Raw genomic sequence first — 21763 nt, 5'->3', positions numbered from 1 at the left:
AGAATATACCTACTATAATACTGCCCCCTATGTACAAGAATATAACTACTATAATACTGCTCCTATGTACAAGAATATACCTACTATAATACTGCCCCCTATGTACAAGAATATAACTACTATAATACTGCCTCCTATGTACAAGAATATAACTACTATAATACTGCCCCCTATGTACAAGTATATAACTACTATAATACTGCCCCCTATGTACAAGAATATAACTACTATAATACTGCTCCCTATGTATAAGAATATAACTACTATAATACTGCCCCCTATGTACAGGAATGACACTGCTATCATACTATTTCCTAGTACTTGCTCATGTGAACGTCCACGGAATTTCTGCTCTTGCTAATCACAGCCCCTTCGCTGCGTCTGAGAATTTAACCCCTTTTCCGCTGTATCATGATCGGCCATAAATCTTGCAGAGCCCAGATGCTGCTGCAGAATCTTCCTGACGTCTCAGTGTTTAATTAAGCCAAGCGGTGTAGAGACAGAGACGTACCAGTGCTCGGCTGCTCCCCATTTGTCATGCCTCCCCATGAATATGTAATTATGATAATCTGTTTACATAAGGAGAGAAATCCTGGGAATGTAACACTTGTATCCTCTTGTAGAATAGCCCCTCCGTCAGCAGGAGGAGGGCTCATCAGATGGCAGCCTGGCAGAGGAGATGTGAGATGAGTCTTGGGGTGCCAGGGTCATCAGACTGGGGAGAATACAGAGGAAATCAGGAAAGTACCAAATATACAGTTTCTGGTAAGGCAGTAATGGAGTGAGAAGCGGGAGAATGAGACGTCGGAGGAAGGCGTCCGCACGTGTATAATCCTCTCCATGTATGACCTAAGGGCTTCTTCACACCAGCGTGTTCGCGCGGGTATTTGTGCGCAAAAAATCTAAACACAGAGAATAGAACCCACTGATTTCAAAGGGTTCCTTCTCGTTAATGTGTTTGGCGCACGCGGTAAAAACAAGGACCGTAGACGTTTAAAATACACAGGTGGAGGAGTGTGACGCTGCGCAAAATGCGGGAAAAGGACACATTAGGCTACATAGCCTTTAAAATCCCAGCAGGGGGGTGTTCTGTGCCCATGTGTAGTAGTCTTGCAAGCGCAAAGCTGAGTGTAGAAGCGCGTTCATGGCCCAAAGGCGCTGCGCTTACGCCTCGTGCGAGGGCGCCCCCAGTGTTTGACTATGTGTATGAACATCCAAATGTGTGGGTATGATCATCTGAGGGCTTAGGGCGGTTCCAGACGAGTTTATGCGCTACTACGCTCGCTGCTACAGAGCGGGGTTTTCCTTTTTTTCCCCTCCATCCGTTTACACTCCGCACCACAGCGCAGGACGATACGCACACTTGCAGATACAATTGCAGATACACTTGCCCTAGCTGTGCATTTGCGCACCAAAGCCCGCATAGGAGTCTTTAGGCTGCGTTCACACGGGGCGGATTTGCCGCGGAAATTCCGTCCGGAATTTCGCCGCGGCAAATCCGCCTTCGGCCGCTAATCCCGGGGTTAGCCAGCCATGTGGATGAGATTTCTCAGAAATCTCGTCCACACGGGACGGCAAATCCGCCGCGGCAAAGCCTGCAGAAGCCGGCACTGCGGCGCGGATTAGCCGGCTGCAGCATGCTGGTTCTTTTTCTTCCTCCGCTGCGGCCGCATTCTCCTCTATGGGAGCGCCGGCCGCACCGGAAGAGCGAGCGGCCAGGCTGCTTCAAAACCCGCGGCCACATCGCGAGATTTCTGCTGGGAATCCGGCGAGTGAGAACCCAGGCTTAGGGTACTCATGCAATACGCTGCACAATTCCATGGGGGAAGGAACGAATCAGAAACTAATTAGGCTAAGGGCGTATGCGCAAAAACACTTGCGTAATCACAATGTTTCTGCACCCCGAAGGAGCGTGTGTTTTAGCGCATATTACTGTACTTTTTGTGCTCGGGGGGACTCTTCAGATCGCCGGGGGGGAGGAGGGGGGGCACCCATGATGTGTTACTTTTTCTGCAAAATTGCGCAATGTAATACGCAAGTACGCTGGATTTGCGTGTGCATTTCTGCACCCCCCATAGACTTATGGGGCCTTTGGTGTACAAATGCGCACAAAGATAGAGCGTGTCGGGGTTTTATCGCATTTTGTGGGAGAACATATTGATATCAGTGGGTTCTAAACAGCTTGACTGAGCAGATTCGCACGCACATATGTTCGTGAAAGCTGCCCTAAATAGCCATTACCTGGGGGCACTGTTGTGTGTCCCTCCGGTGAGAAATGGCGCAGGCAGCTCAAAAAGTCCAGAAATAGGTGCAGAAATGACTCAATCACAGCGCCAATACGTTATGCTACCAAGTGCATTGTTGCCCGTCCGCCCGTGTGAAGCCGCCCGACGGATCTCTGAATGTCTGCGGGTATTGATGAGCTTCTGAATACGTGAATAAGCATTTGAAAGTCTGTACAAGGGTTTCTTCCCACAAACGTATGCGCAAAACTGCTTGCGCTCATTTTTGCTCAGTATTACCGTACTTTTGTGCCCGCCTGGCCCCTCCCCATGGGCGCGAGACAAGGTCACACCCCGATTTGAAAGGCTTTTTAGTCTAATTATTTCCAGATGTTCATTTTCAAACAAAATTGCGCAGTGCCTTTTACAATCGCGTGGGTATTGGGTGCGAAAATGCGCACTAACATAGAGCGTTTTTTTTTTTCGTGGGGTCGGAATGCGCACACAGAAGTGGAAATGGAGGAGGAATCCATTGAATTTCTCTGTGTATTCATACAAGCGTATGCGCCAAGATGCTCGCCGCAGAGCGTATGTGCACATTAACGAGACTATTCAGCCTAATGAGTCCAGTTTTTTTTTCTTTTACAGAATTGCGCAATGTATTGCGTATTTGTGGGCCTCCCATAGACTTCTATGGGCCCTCTGTGCACAAATATGCAGGAAAATAGAGCAGGACCTACTTTTTTTGCGCGCGCTTTGGGAAGCTACAGCCCCTAGATCACGCGAGTGCGCAATACGGATACACCCAGGCGCTCGGGCACAGTCTGAACCAGCCATCAATCATGGCATCCGGGGCGCTACTCCCTAGTGGCACATTGTTTTGGGCACAGTCTTCACCCCCTGAGAGCCGCTGCTCTAAACGTCTCCTGTCCTATCATGTATGACAGCAGTGAGAAGCGGCGGCGTTCTTCTCCGACTCCGCAACACAAAAGCATAAACAACACAAACACACAGTAGCAATAAAATATCACTTCACTTTCTCCTCCACTTAACTCCCCAGTGCAAGAGATATGAGATACTACAGAGAGACCTCTGAAGACAAGAAGAAGAGATGAGCCACAGAGACACGGGATGAGAGAGAAAGAGACAGACAGGGACAATAAAGAGACAGCATGGGAAAGGCCACAGGGGATGAGACAGTGAGAGAAGCATCAGAAGACTGAGGGAAGCATAAATAAAGCAGGGAAGAGATAATGAGAGAGAGAGAGAGGCATACAGTATAAGAGAGAAAGAGACAGCCAGGGAGAGACATACCAAGACAATAATAAGACAGCAGGGAAAAGGGCTGGGGGCTAAGGAAAGCAAAGTGGCAACGGGGAAGAGACAGTGAGGGAGAGACATACAAAGTAACAAAAAGGGAAACACATACTAGCAAACAGAGGCAGAGAGAGTATGAGACACATCCTACCAATAGGGATGGATAGAGAGAGGTAAGAAAGTAACAGAGAGTGAAAGGGGACTCAGATACAGAAGAGAGAGAGAAAAGACAGTGAGTCAGAGACAGTGGGAGACAAAGAAAGACATGGGGAGATAGAGCAGAGACAGAGGGGTAAGAGAAAAGAGAGTAAGTCAAAGAGTGGGCGAAAGGGAGGATGAGGGAGAAAGAGAAGGAGCAGAGGTAGTGGAATAATAAGGAGATAGAAGTCGGCGAGAGAAGAGAGCATGTCAGAGACAGTGGGATAGAGAGAGCAGAGAGAGGAGGAGAGTAAGTCAGAGACAGTGGGATAGAGGGAGCAGAGACAGAGGAGGAGAGAGAAGAAAGTAAGTCAGAGACAGTGGGATAGAGGGAGCAGAGACAGAGGAGGAAAGTAAGTCAGAGACAGTGGGATAGAGGGAGCAGAGACAGAGGAGGAGAGTAAGTCAGAGACAGTGGGATAGAGGGAGCAGAGACAGAGGAGGAAAGTGAGTCAGAGACAGTGGGATAGAGGGAGCAGAGACAGAGGAGGAGAGAGAAGAAATTAAGTCAGAGACAGGAGGTAACTAAGTCAGAGACAGCGGGATAGAGGGAGCAGAGACAGAGGAGTAGGAGAGAGAGGAAAGTAAGTCAGAGACAGTGGGATAGAGAGAGCAAAGACAGAGAAGGAGAGAGAAGAGAGTAAGCCAAAGACAGAGAGAGGGAGGATAAGGGGAAACGAAGGATAGAGAAGGAGACAGAAGCCAGAGACAGTGGGAGAAATGGAGCTGAAAGAGGCACCATTGAAAGGCTGAAAATAGAGATGGAACAGATAGAGCAAAAGGGAGATAGAGAGAGACAGTAGTTCGCAGGGTTAGTGGTTTTCCTTGTGGAGATCCAGCTGGTGCAGGCAAAGCTCCATGGGAAAAAGTATGTAAATTAGCTCCAGATCCAGTAGGAAGAAAACAGTCTCTCTAGTGCCACCTAAAAGAGGTAACAAGAGAGAGGCAGAGAGAAGTTCAGAGACCTTGTGAGAAAGCCAGAGAGACATACAGACAGAACCCTATATATACAGTCCAATAGAAAAGGGGAGAGAAACAGAGAGAGAGGGAGACAGATCTGATGAGCAAAGAGACAGCAACAGAGCGAAGAAAGAGACGTAGCAGAGGTAAGTAAGAGACAGAAGCTGAGATAAGAAAGAGACAGATGTAGAGGTAAGAAAGAGACAGTCAGCAGCAGAGGTAAGAAAGAGACAAAGGCTGTGATAAGCAAGAGACAGCAGCAGATGTAAGAAAGAGACAGAGGAGCAGGGATAAGAGAGAGACAGAAGCAGAGATAAGAAAGAGACAAACAGGAATAGAGGTAAGAAAGAGACATAGAGAGGAGCAGAGATAAGGAAGAGATAGAAGCAGTGGAAAGTAAGAGGCAAGCAAAGATATGAAAGAGACAGCAGCAGAGGTAAGTCAGAGGCATAGACAGGAGCAGAGGTAATAGACAGAAGGAGGAGGTTAAGAGACTCAGAGACAGGAGAGTGCTGGAGACAGAGGGGTGATGTGTGTGGAAACACCCAGCAGAGGCATATGATGATGAGAGTGGCAGGGAGCGGAGACAGTGGCGAGAGTCATTCTCTATTCATCCAGAGCCACCAAATCAGGGCGCAGTGCACATCCCATTGGAGGAGCCGCACGTTCACCAGCAGTCATCCTGTCCTAGTGTAAGAGCTGCGCACAGTCCAGCGCCAGCAGCTCACCGGGCACATCACTACCAGCCATGCAGCCTGGCACTGTGTGAGGGGAGACTCTACCTGCAGGAGAGGTGGGGGCAGCACCTCCCCCTCCTTCACCTTTATAACCAGATGGATCAATTATTCTCCATGTGAAGTCTCTGCCAGTCCACACATTGCATTGCCTGAGAGCACATGAAGTTGGCAGTGCCCATGCAGAGGCGTGTCTAAGTATTAGCAGCAGGGATGTGACACAAGAGAAGCTTCTTCCATCATCACCCAGGACAATGCCACTTCTCTTCTGACAATCCTGTCCTGCCAGTGTCTCAGCACCCACTCAGCGCCAAGGAAGACAGGATGGGAGACTTATACAAAGACCCCTGCACCCTCTTATGACTGGGGTGGGCACTGCACCAACCACCTCTGCTTCTGCTGCTGCTCTGTGGGGAGTCCAACTCGCAAGAAAACTCTTTGTGCCAGGTAGGTTGCTTCTCTTGTTACGTGTCTTCAGTGTTTGCTGCCCAGGGCATGTGTATTTTATCATTGGCGCTAGCTGCATTGGCACCTCTGAGTACGAGGGCATAGAATGTGCTTCAGTGCCCACTCTCTGCAGAAATCCAATAGAGTCATTTATCAGTTTCCCACCCAAGGCAAACATGGCTTGACTTAATTAGTGTCAGTCCTAATGACAAACAGCAATGGAGTCGTTTAACACTTTCACCTCTCACTGCTCAACTGGTGCCAGATGCCAACTATGTTCAGGTGCCAGACTGGATAGACTGTTGATCACAATCCAAAACCCTCATTCCCCCCTCCTCCTCTCCTTACAGATTAATTTCTGCAGTATAAAACCATTCGGGTCCACCTGTGCCCCTTCTCTGTTTATAAGAGGTTCATTTTCTCTCTGTGCCACTCTCTATGCACCATTTATTCACCTAGGTTGGTCATTTTACCTTAAGATCACCTTTGCCCCCTTACCTGGTTGGCAGAAGGGTAACATAAGCTCTTGTTTATGAGGGTAGCCATGGTGGCGCCCATTTCTCTTACAGCGCCATTGGGGTGCCCAGTTCTCTCATAGTGGCAACTGGTTTGGTAGCGCAATACCTTGTACTATTGAGACTTGACCTCCCATATATATTGTCTGTTTTTCTATGGTGCCAATGTATTAGACAGAACGTAAATGGATCACGTCCGTTCTCGTCCACCTGTGCCCCTCCTCAGTCTATATGGGGTTCATTTTGTTTCTGTGCCATTCACACCATGCACCATTTATTCTCCCACGTTGGTCATTTAACCTTAAATTCACCTTTGCCCCTGGTTGGCAGAGGGGTAACATAATCCCTTGCCTATGAGTGTGCCCATTGTGGTGCTCATTTCTCTTACGATGCCAGCTGATTCGGCAGCACAGTACATTTTACCTTATGTTCACCTCTGCCCCCTTACCTGGCTGACATAACCCATGATGGTGCCCATTTCTTTTACATCACCAGCTAGTTCAGCAGTGCAGAACGTTTAAGCCAGAGTTCATTTCCATCCCTTATCTGGTTAGCAGAGGGTTAACATAACCCTACTAGGGTGCCCATTATGGTGCCCAATCCTCTTGCAGTGCCAATTGGTTCATGGACTATTGAGATCTAACCTTCCATATGTATTATCCGTTTTTTCTATAGCGCCAACGTATTATGCAGAACAAAGATGGTTCACATCATCTTTAGCCAACTCTCATTATGGACACCACCTGAGGTGCCAACCCTGATAGGCACACAAAACAGTCCACTATGGCGCAATTCTAGGTTACATCATCTCTATAGCACCAACTTATTCCACACCGGTGTACGTGACATCGCTCCTTTGTCCCCAAATCATCCCAGGATGTTGCTGGACACCCCCTCGGTGCCATCTCTGCCCCCCACCCCCCCCCCCTTCCAAATTCTCCGTAATCTCATTTTGCGTAATCTAGAACATTTTTGCTGATAGCGACTTTATAAGGACAAGTAGGTTAAACCCATTATAGCAGGGACCTATATTCCATCTGAGGCGAGCAGCGGGGTGAGGGGGTCTGATGCTCCGCACATTAGTACACGGACAATTACCCAGGGGTGGGGTGGGGGCCAACCCCTAATTAAAGGGATGATATAAGCTGGAAGCTATGAATGATTTATAGGCGAGGAGAGGAGGACTTTAATACTCCTGCCCGTGAAGAGATGATCTCTCTATACGTTGGGGAAGACTTTGTTACCAGCTCGGAAGGCACCTCAAGAGCGGGCAAATTGGAAGCGTTAAGGGATTAATCTTTGGAGCCTTTGATCATTCGCCTCCACGAGGCTTTCATGTTCTCCTTGCCAACTGTCCATGGAAGATGAGTGGTGGGACCTATATAGAAGAACCATGGAAGATGAATGGTGGGACCCATATAAACTGACGGGTGATCGATTACCTAATGGATGGACACAAAATTCCATAGAGCGGAAATCTGGGGTTCACAAACTTTCTAGAATTCTTATGGTACTATGGTAGTTGCATAATCATCGTAGCGAGGGAATGTGTAATCCTAGATGAGGTGGACAGCGTTGCCGATGTGGAAAGGGGGATTTCTAGGTTTTGGTAGATTTGTCTTAACCACTCAAGCACCTGATAAAGCCAAACTTGGGAGGGAAGGGAACACTAAAGAATAATCAAGGATACAGAGAACCTGCAGAGTGTTGAGTTGTTTACAAAAGTTCTGTAAAAGGATAGATAGATAGATAGATAGATAGATAGATAGATAGATAGATAGATAGATAGAATTGATTTAGCCTGTTTATCTATCATCTATCTATCTATATCATATCTATCTATATCATATCTATCTATCTATCTATCTATCTATCTATCTATCTATCTCCTATCTATCTATTTATATATCCATCTCATATCTATCTATCTATCTATCCATCTCATATCTATCTATCTATCCCATATCTATCTATCTATCTATCTATCTATCTATCTATCTATCTATCTATCTATCTATCATTTGTCTATCCATCTCATATTTATCTTTCTATCAATCTATCCATCTCATATATATCTATCTATCTATCTATCTATCTATCTATCTATCTATCTATCTATCTATCTATCCATCTCATATTTATCTATCTATGTATGTATCTATTTATCATATCTATCCATCTCATATCTATCTATGTATGTATCTTTCTATCTATCTATCTATCTATCTATCTGTCTATCTCCTATCTATCTATCTATCTATCTATCTATCTATCCTTCTCATATCTATCTATCTATCCATCTCATATTTATCTATCCCATATCTATCTATCTATCTATCTATCTATCTATCTATCTATCTATCTATCTATCATATCTAACCATCTTATATCTATCTATCTATCTATCTATCTATCTATCTATCTATCTATCCATCTCATATCTATCTATCTATCTATCTATCTATCTATCTATCTCATATTTATCTATCTATGTATGTATCTATCTATTTATCATATCTATCCATCTCATATCTATCTATGTATGTATGTATCTATCTATCTATCCCATATCTATCTATCCCATATCTATCTATCTATCTATCTGTCTATCTCCTATCTATCTATCTATCTATCTATCTATCCATCTCATATCTATCTATCTAATATCTATCTATCCATCTCATATCTATCTATCTCATATCTATCTATCTATCTATCTATCTATCTATCTCATATCTATCTATCTATCTATCTATCTATCTCATATCTATCTATCCCATATCTATCTATCCATCTCATATCTATCTATCTCATATCTATCTATCTATCTATCTATCTCATATCTATCTATCTATCTCATATCTATCTATCTATCCCATATCTATCTATCTATCTATCTATCTATCTATCTATCTGTCTCATATCTATCTATCGATCTTCTATCTATCTATCTATCTATCTATCTATCTATCTATGCATCTTATATCTATCTATCTATCTCTCTATCTATCTATCTATCTATCTATCTCATATCTATCTATCTATCTATCTATCTCATATCTATCTATCTCTCTCTCTGTCTATCTATCTCCTATCTATCTATCTCATATCTATCTATCTATCTATCTATCTATCTATCTATCTATCTATCTATCTATCTATCTCTCTCTCTCTCTCTCTCTCTCTCTCTCTCTATCTATCTATCTATCTCTCTATCTATCTATCTATCTCATATCTATCTATCTATCTATCTATCTATCTATCTCATATCTATCTATCTCTCTATCTCTCTATCTCTATCTATCTATCTATCTATCTATCTATCTATCTATCTATCTATCTATCTATCTATCTATCTATCTTATATCTGTCTATTTTGGCTCATGCTTTATTCCCTGCAGTAGTGGAGAGGATGACCCCCTTTGCATCACTTCCCATCACTGATGACCATTGGTCAGTGGGCTCACGTTGGGCCCATTGATTATTGTATATCGGCAGCCTCGTCCACTACAGGCTTGGTATCTCGCTATCGCAGTTATCTGATGCCCTTGTGATTGGCACCCGGCCCTCCATCAGTGCAGTCATTGCTGAATAGATGTACAGTGTATAGATACATTACTAACAGACGTATACCAGAATGCACCACTACAAATGTAGTAGAGCTGAGTTTGTTACATTGACTCTTGAAGCTCAATAGCAAAAGCATGGGAGCAGTTTCTGGGAATAGTACAGATGTAGCAGAGCTGATAGTGCCATTTAACTCATTGTCACAGCAAGACTAAGGGCAGCAGCACGGGGTCAGTTTATACTAGCAGTATTATTAAGCTCAACAGATGTAGCAGAGCTAGTTGCGTTATTTAACGCTTTACAATGACACCAGCATTGGAAAAGTATATAGGCATGTGGGGGACAGTATATAGGAATGTGAAACTCATACAGCCTAGCATGTTATAGATGTAGCAGCGTTGAGTTCATCTGGTGTAGCAGAGCCCACTTTGTCATCTATTACTAGGTGTTAGCTGTCGGTTTAGATAAACTAACTGCAGTCAAACCCAATTCATCATCTGCAACACACAGAGTTTGAAAGACAAATTCAGCTCTGCTACACTGTAAAAGCTTAATCTACTTGTGAAGTGACGTATATAGCGGAAGAGCCCAAGTCCAAAGTCACTAATATTGGAACTGATTGGGATATGCAGATGTTAAGCAGAGCTGAGTTTGTCAGATGTATAGAGCTGGGTTTGTCATTGTGACAGCAGCACGTCTGTCGTTTTACATAGGACTGCAGGTAAGCACATTCTAGAACAGCAGATGGGTAGCAGTGGAGGCACCCTGCAACGTGCCATCAACAAGTAGAGCAGTTTGGAGCGCAGAGGCCGCTGGCGCGTGGAGAATACCGCAAGAGCGCATTTCTCTGCAGGACGTGTTTTCATTAGGGCAGATCTAGATTTATGGGAGCGGAGTCGCGTGCCAAGCTGGATCGCACTCAAGACGCCCAATGACTTAATATTCTAATGGCTCTTAGGTGAAATATTCTGCGCCGCGTCCTCGCTATCGGGACGATCTTGTTCCATCGCCAAAAAAAAGCGCTTCAACTGACATACGGTAAAAGCTTGTCATACACTTATGGAGCAGGGAACGGTCCCCTGCAGCTTCATACACCATTTTTTAAAGATTGCAAGCTCTTGGGGTTCTACTTTCTATTAGTTGATGTTTATTTTGATTATTGCAAACCTTTTCAGGTTCTTAAAGGGATGTGCCACCATTAAAGGGGTGAAATCTTACATAGAGCTGACATTCAGTTACGCCATCCCGCTGTTTCACATGATCACAGTACCACGCAAGATCATTGGTCGACATTGGCATTGACTGCCCATGCCCTACGCCACATTGCTATACACACCCTGGCAGATTATAGCATCATGTGACCAAAACAGCACCCCCTGCTTGTCATCCTCAGCTCCGTCCCCCATCTAGCGCCTGCGCTCTGCAGTCCGTATACACCGTGGCCGGACAGTGAAGCAGTAGGCTCATACCACAGCGCCTTGGTGGTAAATAATATGTGCGCTACTACAGGAGGACGTGAAAGGGTTCTTAACCGGAGGAGTCCTTAAAATATATTTATTGTGCAGATCATGAAAAATGACCTCATTTTGTCACTTCCATGTGGCAAAAAAATGATTCAATGCAGTTCTGAGATCCGATTACAGAATGCAGCGCCATCTGGTGTTCAGAGTGTGTAGTAGTGCGCACGTTCCACTAGTGAGCAGCGTGCTGGAGGACACACATGCTCAGTCACACCCCCACAGTCTGGTCTCTGCATAGTGATCCTCTGTTCCGTACAGGGCAGCCAATAGAAATGGCTTGTCAGAGAAGGAGGAGCCTCTGCAGTACTGGGCGGTATAGCAGAGAAAACTGCTGCAGGGAAAGAAAGAAGGGGAGATGGATGGATGGATGGATGGATGGATAGAGAGATAGATAGATATGAGATAGATAGATAGATAGGAGATAGATAGATAGGAGATAGATAGATATGAGATAGATAGATAGATAGATAGATAGATAGATAGATATGAGATAGATATGGGATAGATAGATAGATAAATAGGAGATAGATAGATAGATAGATAGATAGATAGATATGAGATAGATAGATAGATAGATAGATAGATAGATAGATAGGAGATAGATAGATAGGGGACAGATAGATAGATATGAGATAGATATGGGATAGATAGATAGATAAATAGGAGATAGATAGATAGGGGATAGATAGATAGATAGATAGATAGATATGAGATAGATAGATAGATAGATAGATAGGAGATAGATAGATAGATAGATAGATAGATAGATAGATATGAGATAGATAGATAGGGGATAGATAGATAGATAGATAGATATGAGATAGATAGATAGATAGATAGATAGATAGATAGATAGGAGATAGATAGATAGGAGATAGATAGATAGATAGATAGATAGATAGATAGATAGATAGATGATAGATAGATAGATATGAGATAGATAGTTAGATAGATATGAGATAGATAGATAGATAGATAGATAGATAGATAGATAAATAGATAGATAGATAGATAGATAGATAGATGATAGATAGATAGATAGATAGATAGATATGAGATAGATAGATAGATAGATAGATAGATAGATAGATAGATAGATAGATAGGAGATAGATAGATAGATAGATAGATAGATAGATAGATAGATAGATAGATAGATGATAGATAGATAGGAGATAGATAGTTAGATAGATATGAGATAGATAGATATGAGATAGATAGATAGATAGATAGATAGATAGATAGGAGATAGATAGATAGATAGGAGATAGATAGATATGGGATAGATAGATATGAGATAGATAGATAGATAGATAGATAGATAGATAGATAAATAGATAGGAGATAGATAGAGAGATAGATAGATAGATAGATAGATAGATAGATAGATAGATAGATGATAGATAGATATGAGATAGATAGTTAGATAGATATGAGATAGATAGATATGAGATAGATAGGAGATAGATAGATAGATAGATAGATAGATAGGAGATAGATAGATAGATAGATAGATAGATAGATAGATAGGAGATAGATAGATAGATAGATAGATAGATAGATAGATAGATAGATAGGAGATAGATAGATATGGGATAGATAGATATGAGATAGATAGATAGATAGATAAATAGATAGGAGATAGATAGATAGAGAGATAGATAGATAGATAGATAGATAGATAGATAGATGATAGATAGATATGAGATAGATAGATAGATAGATAGATAGATGATAGATAGATATGAGATAGATAGATAGATAGATAGATAGATAGATAGATAGATGATAGATAGATATGAGATAGATAGATAGATAGATAGATAGATAGATAGATATGAGATAGATAGGAGATAGATAGATAGATAGATATGAGATAGATAGGAGATAGATAGATAGATAGATAGATAGATAGATAGTTTTCTATCACCATGTACTTTGTAATTCCATTAGCTGCTTAGAAAACAAGCATGTTATCATTACTATGATTAGTAATATCCCCCCTTTAGGTATTGTAGCCCCCCCACAGTCCCCACGGGACGCGCACGGTCATATACACAGAACTTGACTTTTCTCTGCTCGTTTTGATCACGTTAAGAGAGGAAATTGCAATTTGTCAGAAGCCTTTGTGTGATGGCAGCCGACAGCACCGTCTGGATTACGGAACCTTCCGGGATTTGTAGATAACAAAAAAATAACATGAAAAACATTGAATTTTTATGAAAAATGTAGAATGAAATAAAAGTCACCCTGGACCGAAGTCCTCCCTCGGATTTCATCTTGTCAGTCCATCAGATCTGACATCTCTCTGATCCTTCCTCACATCGGTTTATCCCCTCCACCGGCTTCTTCTTCTGTAAACTTGGGGATTTCAAGGATAAGAATACATGTGGGAACAGCTGTGAAATCCGTCTGTGAATCTCATTTTCATTTTTCCTTTTCCTAGACTGGCATGTCGGCGACTCTTGGGCTTTGTGGGTCAGTGATGGTTATGACTGACTATAGTATTGCATTGAATACAATGCTAGAATGACAGTGAATACTGACACATCGGTAGAATCAGCGGCATGTACAGAGAAAAAAAAGGGCTCCATGACGAAGAGTAAAAGGCCCCTCATAATGCTGTTGGCCAGAACAGAAGGGCCTCTTCTAAAAGGCATTATTCAACCCCTATAGGGTGGTATATCTTTATTAACCCTTTCCTCCCCCAAGCCAACCTTCTGCTGCAACACTGGGGATCGATGAGAATACCGATCTTTGCTGTTAACCACTTACATGCCACTATCAATGTTGATTGCAGCATGTTAAACGTTCTCAGAGGGAGGGGGCTCCCTCTGTGATGTCATTGGCCCTCCGCCATGTAATTGTGGAGGGCTGATGTGCTGCCATGGCAACCAGATGCAACGCAAAGGTGTCCAGGTCTGCCATGGCCTGTGATCACTATGATAAGCGATAATACATTGCATTACAGAAGTAAAGAGCTCATAGGATCTCAGGTTCAAGTCCCCGACTGGGACATAAAAATGCAAAGCAAAAGTATAATAGTAAAAAACATTTAAAACATTTTTTTCCCCCCCAAACAAACATGTTTGATATTGTTGCATCCACAATGACCCAGAGAATACATTAAACACACGTTTTATCCTGCTCGGCCAACATTATTGGAAAAAAAAGGAGCCTAAGTGCTTTTTTTTCATTTCGCCTCCCAAAAAATGCAAGAAAAATGATCAAAACCACATGTACCCCAAAATGGTACAAATAAGAACCAAAAGCTCATCTAGCAAAAAACAAGCCTCCACAGAGCTCTGAGTAAGGAAGGAATAAAAACATTATGGGGCTTTGAATGCAGTGATACAAAAAAAAATATATTCCAAAAAAATGTTTTTTATTGTGCAAAAGTGGAAAAACCAAAACTCCCCCCCCCCCCGAAAAAACGAGTATTGTAATCGTGCCAACCCACAGAAAAAAATGATGTCATTCATGCCACGTGATTAACGGTGTAAAAAAAAAAAATGGCGGTTATTTGGCAGCAATTTCTGTGTTTTCTCCCCCAAAAAATGAGTGAAAGTTATTATATGTACCCAAAAATAGTACCAATAAAAACTACAGCCGTCACACAAAAAAAACGCGGAGATGAAAATCCGGCAAATATCGGCACGTCCTTAAGTCCAAGATAGGGGTTCAAAACGTTAACTTCCATGATGATGACCCTCGTCTGGTTCCTCCTGGGCGTGTGCCTGTATGGCCTCGCTCACATCAGCGGCTTTATGCAGCTATTGACCATGTAAAGCATTGGATTCCAATTAGAGATGAGCGAGCATTGCCCTTAGCGAGTACCTGCCCGCTCGAGACAAAAGGTTCGGGTGCCGGTGCGGGGGAGCGGTGAGTAGCGGCAGTCAGCAGGAGGGAGCAAGGGGGGGGAGAAAGGGAGAGAGAGATCTCCCCTCTGTTCCTCCCCGCTCTCCCCCGCCGCTCCCTGCCCGCCGCCGACACCCGAACCTTTTGTCTCGAGCGGGCGGGTACTCGCTAAGGGCAATGCTCGCTAGAGCAATTGCCCTTAGCGAGTATACTCGCTCATCACTAATTCCAATGCATTCAATCACATGGGGCACCATAAAAATGTCAAATCAGCAACCATTTTCGGTTGTCAGTTTTTCATGCTGCGTCACATTATAGGTCTTGCCCTATTTTTTGATGAAAAATGTTGGAGGCTCCCATAGACTCCTATGGGAGCTGAAAAAAAATGGAGGGGGAGGGCTCTATTAAAACATTAGAAGTCATTCCAAGGATTTCTGCCAAACAACGGAATTCCACGCTGCAGCGTATTGTTCATGCGATACGCCTGTGTGAATGGATGTGAAAACGCTAATTAATCTCGGGACTCGATCGCGGCTATTCTTCCTCAATGCCGTTTTCAGCGGCGATGCGTCTGCTGTAAAAACGTATGGCCCGTGTGAATGAGGCCTTATTTATATGGTTGTCATTGTGTATAAGCTTATGAGTCTGGTGTCAGGCGGCTGCAGTAAAGCCAAACGTTAAGGTACGTGTTATGGCTTCCCTGTGCTGAGTTAAGTGAAGTGACTTAGTAAAACCTCCAGAGCAGAACTCAAGCTTTTTCTTAACCGTTTTCCTTAATGTATTGCATATCAGCAGTAGTCGCAACTAAATAATGAGCGCTCATTTGCATAGCAAATCAATTATAATGAGGTAAAACTTATTTTTATCTGCTCTCGTACCAAGCGTTGACAGCTTTACACAGCAGGAGGAGAGTCAGGCGCGGCGTTGTCGCCTATTGAGCTAACGATTATTAAGTTGCCTTCATTTATAGGCCATGGACTCTCGCAGCTCTTGGCCCCGTGTCTCTGGCTCCACGGGGCCCCGGATGACCTAATACTTGAAACGGATCTCACTGTCAAAAGAAAAACAAAACCCGATCACCCAGCAGCTGAGTCTTGTCTGATTTGGCCCAAACAGGTGACGGAATTTGGGCCAAGAGTCAAAAAAGTAGATTGTAGATTATAAGCCTTTTATAGTATTACGATGTGGGGTTTTAAAGGGAGCAAAAAGCAAGAAAATCCTTAAAGGGGTTTCTTGGCTGTGCAAATTTCCATTTTCTCAGAGCATCCCTAAGCTAATCACAGAATATCCTGACGCTGGGGTCCCCAGAGATCAGCTGTAATCTGTGAAGGAACTTCGTAGCAAGGGTTCAATTTGCCTACAGTGCCCCCGCAGGAGAAGTGAAGTATTACACAGTTTCTAATTAAATTAATAAGTTGACCATGGAATGCACCAATATGCCGATTCTTCCTGCGGGAGAGATGCTCTTTCTAGCTGCTAACTGCTCTGGGTAATACAGGAGGGTCCTGAACAGGGGACCCCCATCATCATAGAATTGTCTAATCAGGAGTTGGGGATAGAATCTATTGTAGCCAATGAGCTCACAGGATTTATTACAGCAGCAGTAAATTCTACAAGAGGTGGAGATAGAATTCTCTGAAACCAATCAGGCGCTTGGTAGCAAGTGTTGAAGTTCCCTGCAGTGCCCCCACAGGAGAAATATAGTATTGCACAGATTCCATTTAAATCAGTAGGCTGTCGACTTAATATATAGGCATGCCAGGTCCTTCAGACAGATCACCTGACCTCCTGGTGTGATATTACAAAGCAATGTAACAATGTGCTTCATTCAGGCATGCACCACCTAATGGTATACGTAAGTATTGCACAAAACACATGTCTTTCCTCAATGTGACATGTTAATACTTGGCGCCATGTAACTATAATACCAGGACAGAGCTAAGCTCCACCCAGGCCTGGCAAGCCCATCAATATCATTCTGCAGACTTCTCCCCTCACCTGTTCTATTATAACAGCCTTGTGTATAATGGAACGGTGCCACATGTTGGTTTTCATAACCGCCACCAGGTGTTCCATCACCGAACAGGCTCGTAGCATAAAGTATACAGGACACGTAGAGTTAATTAAAGTTTATGTATTCCTCTAACCGAGACAAGCTGTCGCACCTCATACGTTACATCAGACGGAAGCCTCGTCTATTTCGCGAAATTTCCCTAAAACTCGCGCTGGTGACGATATCGAGAATAGAGATAATAGTCGAGTGGAACTTAGTAGAGCCGAGCAGCTGGCTGCGTTGCGCATCGCTTCCTCTATGGCAGCAGTGCTGAACACAACATATGTATAATGTATATACCGTCCGCGCACTGCTGTCCATCAGCCATGGTGCTGACTGCAGAATGGGCAGATTCTAGTGCTCTAGGGCAGAGAAAGGGTTACTGTTGCATATATACTGCCCAGTGGATATCTCACCCCTCCAGGCTTCATCTATATCCATGTAGCAGGAGACTGTAATTGGCACACATTTCCCTCTCGCTCAGACTGTTCCCTTTAGCCACCCCTCTTTTACACAGACTGCTCCCTCTTTCACATTGACTGCTCCCAATGGCAGCACCTCTGTTACACAGACTGCTCCCTCTCCCACATTGACTGCTCCCAATGGCAGCACCTCTGTTACACAGACTGCTCCCTCTCTCACATTGACTGCTCCCAATGGCAGCACCTCTGTTACACAGACTGCTCCCTCTCTCACATTGACTGTTCCCAATGGCAGCACCTCTGTTACACAGACTGCTCCCTCTCTCACATTGACTGTTCCCCATGGCACCACCTCTGTTACACAGACTGCTCCCTCTCTCACACTGACTGTTCCCCATGGCACCACCCCTGTTACACAGACTGCTCACATGACCTTCTCTATTACACGGACTGTACCCTATGATTTCTGATCTCCCACAGACTTCTCCCAATGCCCCCTCTGTTACATAGACTAACTGCTCCCTATGCCCCTTTCTCTCAAACAAGCTGCACAGCATGCTCTCCTCTCCGTTCTTTCCCAGACTGCACAACACACTCCTCTCCTATACAGACTGCTCCCCATGCTCCCTCTTACACAGACTGCTCACGATACCCCTCCTCATTCACAGACTGCTCTATTAATACAGAATGCAGCAAGTAGTAGCAAGTGTTCACTTTCCCTACAGTGCCTCCGCAGGAGAAATATAGTATTGCATAGTTTTCATTTAGATAGCCTGTCCACATGATGCGCTCATGCTGGGTACACCAGAGCTACAGATGCCCTTTGTAGCCGCTTACCGCTCTGGGAAATAATGGACCCTCCATTATCACAGAATGTAGCAAGAAGTAGCAAGTGTTCACTTTCCCTACAGTGCCTCCGCAGGAGAAATAAAGTATTACAGAGTTTCTATTTAAGTCGTTAGGCTGTCCATGTAATACGCAGACATGCTGGGGGCTCCAGAGGTAGGGATGCTCTTTGTAGCCACTTACTGCTCTGGGAAATAGATGAGGGTCCTGAACAGAGGGCCCCCATTACCACATATTTGTCTTATTAGGAGGTGGGGAAAGAATCTGTTGTAGCCAATGAGCTCACAGGAATTATCGAAGCTGCAGACAATGAGTTCTACAGTAGGTGGGGATAGAACACTCTGTAGCCAATCAGGCACTGGTAATGCAAACTGCAGCAGGAGAAAAGTGGGTTGGCAGCAGCACAGAGGATTTCAGTAGCGGAAAGTATCATGGTATGAGGAGAGGAATTCGGAAGCTGTAGACTAAGGGCGGATTCACACAAGCGTATTTGTATTTGTGCTTTGGTCTGTCATCGCCTCGCCATCCTGAACCCACAGCAGCTGCTTTGGGTCCTTTATGGTAAAACTGTGGTGCACCAGGGCAGGAGGAGTTGTCATGGGGGCATATAGTTTACCACTTAGATGAGAGGACTTGCTGTTCTGTCCACTGAGTGGAAGTGACATCTCCTTCTCACGAAATTCCATGCTGGCATCCGTACAGAACGTTCCCACCAGAATTAAGCCCGTCTTAATCTAGTTCAGCCGGCATTGCTCCGCGTGCTGCTGCGTACTTGTCTCTGCAAAGAAACGGCCTTATTACCGGCAGCGAAGAACCTTTTAACCCTATGGTGTGCGCTGCGTTCAGCGGTATGCGCCACGGGACACGTGCTGCCTCATTAGCTGGAATTATCTGCCTAGTGTGTCACCTTTCCAAGTAACCTTGTGAGATGCGGCTGAGCAGCTGTAGAGGGTGCAGACTGACTCTACATGTTCCGCCGCACGATGTAACCCGGCGAAGGCGATTACGTACGAATCTGCGAGACCCAGATACAGTTCCGCTGCTCTCATTGTATATGATTTCATCCGTGCCTCGAATTGGGGACAGCCGTGGGGGGAAATGAAGCTGCACATGTGGGTGAATCAACCTACTTCTGCTCCTCTAGGTCTACATGAGGTTAACTGTATCGAGTTATTTAACCCTTCACGCCCAGTTTTGCCCGGGGTCTTCCTACGGTCAGCAGATTTACAGTCCATCATATCACACATCTTCATTTTGGTTCTCTGTTTTCTATGTGAAGTATATGCAAAAAAATTTCTAGTTTCGATATGGAAACCATCAGCAAGTAGGTTATTTATTGTTGATGGTGTTTCCTGTCTTGTGGGGTATTTGTCCAAGTGGCTGTGTTTGGTATTGCAGATCTATGAGAAATTAGAGTGAACTTGCAATACCAAACACATGGCCACATGGGCAAGAGTGGCAGTGTGCCTAACCTACCTCTTCATGGTTTCCAAACAACTTTAGCTTCTATCTGTATAGAAATCAGCAGCACCTGACCTACCTGTTGATGGTTTCTGAAGAAGGCATAGCAGATTTTTTTTTCATATCCTGTATTTATTTACTGGCAATAAGATTAATAAGATCCGTCAGCAGCACCTGACCTACCTGTTGATGGTTTCTAAGAGCAAAAACGTTAGCAAAATTCTGTACAGAAATCAGCAGCACCCAACCTACCTGTTGATGGTTTCCAAAAAAAGTTTTAGCAGATTCTTTTCATATACTGCATTTATTTACTGTTTATAAGATTAAAAAGATCTGTCATCAGCATTCAACCTACCTGTTGATTGTTTCAAAACAGTTTGCAGAAATCTGTATAACAATTAGCAGCACCTACTCCGCCTGTTTGATGGTTTCCAAAATGCTTTAGCAGATTTTTTTCTTATGTTCTATGCATTTGCTATTAGTAAGATTAAGAAAATCTGTAAGCAGCACCTAACCTACCTGTTCATGGTTTCCAAACAACTTTAGCTTCTATCTGTATAGAAATCAGCAGCACCTGACCTACCTGTTGATGGTTTCTGAAGAAGGCATAGCAGATTTTTTTTTTCATATCCTGTATTTATTTACTGGCAATAAGATTAATAAGATCCGTCAGCAGCACCTGACCTACCTGTTGATGGTTTCTAAGAGCAAAAACTTTAGCAAAAACCTGTGCAGAAATCATCTGCAACTCACCTGCCTATTGATGGGTTACAAAAAAAAAGTTTTAGCAGATTTTTTTTCATTTGCTGTATATTTATTTACTGTTAATAAGAGTAATACACCTCAGCAGCACCCCACCTACCTGTTGATGGTTTCCAAAAATACGTTAGCAGATTTATTAAAATTAAATTGTAAATATTTGCTTTTAGTAAATTTAAGAGAATCTATCGGCTGCACCTGATATACCTGTTGATGGTTTCCAAAAAGCTTTGACAGATTTCTTATATTGTATTTGCTTTTAGCAAGAAAATCCGTCAGCAGCACCTAAACTACCTTTTGATGGATTGAAAGCATTGTTAGTAGAAATCTGTACAGAAATCAGCAGCACCCAACCTACCTGTTGATGGTTTCCAAAAAAAGTTTTAGCCGATTCTTTTCATATACTGCATTTATTAACTGTTTATAAGATTAAAAAGATCTGTCAACAGCATTCAACCTACCTGTTGATTGTTTCAAAACAGAGCTTGCAGAAATCTGTATAAAAATTAGCAGCACCTACTCCGCCTGTTGATGGTTTCCAAAAAGCTTTAGCAGATTTTTTCTTATTTTCTATGTATTTGCTATTAGTAAGATTAAGAAAATCGGTCAGCAGCACCTAACCTACTTGTTGATGGTTTCCAAAAAGCTTTACCAGATGTTTTCTTATTTTCTATGCATTTGCTATTAGTAAAATTAAGAAAATCTGTCAGCAGCACCTAACCTACCTGTTGATGGTTTCCAAAAAGCTTTAGCAGATTTTCCCATACACTGTATATATTAACTTTTCGTAAGACTAAGATGTCAGCAGCACACCTAAGCAAACTATTGTTGGTTCCCCCCCCCCAAAAAAAAAAACGTTTTATCAGATACTTTTCATATACTGCA

At 43.4% G+C, this 21763-nt stretch overlaps 1 protein-coding gene across 1 annotated transcript in view; it reads left to right on the top strand.

The window, feature by feature from the left end:
• The first annotated feature begins 5444 nt into the window (after positions 1-5444).
• The window catches only part of CHRM2 (cholinergic receptor muscarinic 2), a 173608-nt gene continuing 157289 nt past the window's right edge, over positions 5445-21763 (top strand). The window contains exon 1 of the mRNA XM_066590342.1: positions 5445-5878. The gene's annotated coding sequence lies outside the window, so the exon portion shown is untranslated. The remainder of the gene's footprint in view (positions 5879-21763) is intronic.

The sequence above is a fragment of the Eleutherodactylus coqui genome, chromosome 2 (assembly GCF_035609145.1).
Source record: "Eleutherodactylus coqui strain aEleCoq1 chromosome 2, aEleCoq1.hap1, whole genome shotgun sequence".
Classification (NCBI taxonomy): Eukaryota; Metazoa; Chordata; class Amphibia; order Anura; family Eleutherodactylidae; genus Eleutherodactylus; species Eleutherodactylus coqui.
Note: the sequence above shows the minus strand (reverse complement) of the source record. Positions and strands in the feature narration are given on the sequence as shown.